Here is a 1768-nt window from a genome sequence, read left to right on the forward strand (position 1 = left end):
GGACGAGTTGGACTGAAGGGTCTGTTTCCGTGCTGTACATCTCTATGTTGAGTTCTGTGTGGTAGCCTTGGCTCCTATCTTTCGATGTAACACCCCACCACAGTGTAACCATTACTTCGCCGTTTGAAAAGAATGGCATTCAGTTCTCAAAACACTGTGGGTATCTCGCAGGGAGGAGAAAATCCCGTTGCGTGGGGAAAACAAGCCGCTGCTCATTTCAAAATAACAGGTGATGTCGATGGATAGGAATTTCTGTGGTGATGGTGCTCTCCCTGTTAAAACCTCGACAATGCAATCCGCACAGAGGGCAATCAGTGTGACAGGGAGGATGCAGGGCGTGAAAGCGTTTGCAAGATGCAGAGACCTTCTTTAGATGTCAATGGGTCGACATAAAAATTAAACACGCACGCACACACTCCCACCCAAGTGAAGCCCAATCTCTGCCTGAGTGTATGGTCATGCAGTGAGAGGGGGGGGGTTGGAGTTGGATAAGGTAATGCAGAAGGAGCCTCAATGCAGGAACACAGGAGCTGCTGCTGCTCTCCGGCTCCCATTCCCATTCTGCAGCCGCAGCTTGAAGACACTATTTTCCCCCCACCCCCAGGAGCTCGTCCAACTAATTTAGGATTTGGGAAGGTGACCTTTCACCGCCAAAATCTCTAGTCCCGGAATGATGACGCTTTTCCGGCCATAGTGCTGGTTGAAATCTTTGTGTTTTTTACATATATTCCACTCCCCCCCCGGACCACATTCTGGAGGCTGGTTGCAAACGGGAGAGTCAGTTGTTGGGGAAATGCTATCACACGCGATGTCTGCCTAGGAATGCTACAGGTAAACCTTTCCGTTTCTGCTTCGTCAAGTCAGTCAGTCTGCAGCATAGCTCCAGCCTGCTAGATCCTGGGCTAGTCTCTGTGTGTTCCCCTATACCATTTTCCTGGCAGTTTCATTTTGTGTCCCTTTGGCTGTTGGGGAGAGAATGTATTGAAGGCAAATGTGTGCAGGTTGACAGATTGAAACGCGGGGAAAGAAGGAGAGAGAGAGAGAGAGATTGCATTGATATGTATGGAATTGAGATGAATTTCAGATCCCAGTCATGGATTGTATGGTAGGTTAGGATTTGTAATAGCATTCAGAAATGAAATGGAAAATCTCGCATCTTAGTGAGAAATGCGAAGCAGAGAGAGTGGATGTGGGGTGATCTGTGTGTGGGTGTGTGTCTGTGCTAAGTGCGGTTCCCCAGCCTCTCTGTTTCGCTCCCGATGTTAATTTCTCAGGTTCCCTCTGCCAGTGCCTATGGGTTACAGGAGGTTTCGAGCCGCCATATTTCCCTGTGTATCTTCCCCGTAAATTAGTAGGGACCATCCCCATCCCCATCCCCATCCCCGCTCTAATCCCAATGGAGAGGAGGGAAGGGGAGGGGGACAAGATAGCGGAAGGTGCGAAGGTTGGAGGGAGGGTGGGATGAGGAGCCGCCTGCATTGTGTGTCATCCCCATCCCCATCCCCGCTCTAATCCCAATGGAGAGGAGGGAAGGGGAGGGGGACAAGATAGCGGAAGGTGCGAAGGTTGGAGGGAGGGTGGGATGAGGAGCCGCCTGCATTGTGTGTGGGGGGAGGGGGGATTGAGCCCGGACTATCACACCATCAGACCCTCACCCCACTCTCCTCCCCACTCCCACCTCCTCCCCCTTTCCCCTCTTTCCCATTTTCCCTCCTCTTCCACTCCCCCTGCTTTTTCCCACCCTTCCCACTTTCCCACTCCTCCCACT

At 51.8% G+C, this 1768-nt stretch overlaps 1 protein-coding gene across 1 annotated transcript in view; it reads left to right on the plus strand.

Annotated features, from left to right (window-relative positions):
• Window positions 1-526: 526 nt before the first annotated feature.
• tln2b (talin 2b) overlaps window positions 527-1768 on the plus strand; it is a 297300-nt gene continuing 296058 nt past the window's right edge. The window contains exon 1 of the mRNA XM_043680129.1: window positions 527-831. The gene's annotated coding sequence lies outside the window, so the exon portion shown is untranslated. The remainder of the gene's footprint in view (window positions 832-1768) is intronic.

Source organism: Chiloscyllium plagiosum, chromosome 40, assembly GCF_004010195.1.
Source record: "Chiloscyllium plagiosum isolate BGI_BamShark_2017 chromosome 40, ASM401019v2, whole genome shotgun sequence".
Lineage (NCBI taxonomy): Eukaryota > Metazoa > Chordata > Chondrichthyes > Orectolobiformes > Hemiscylliidae > Chiloscyllium > Chiloscyllium plagiosum.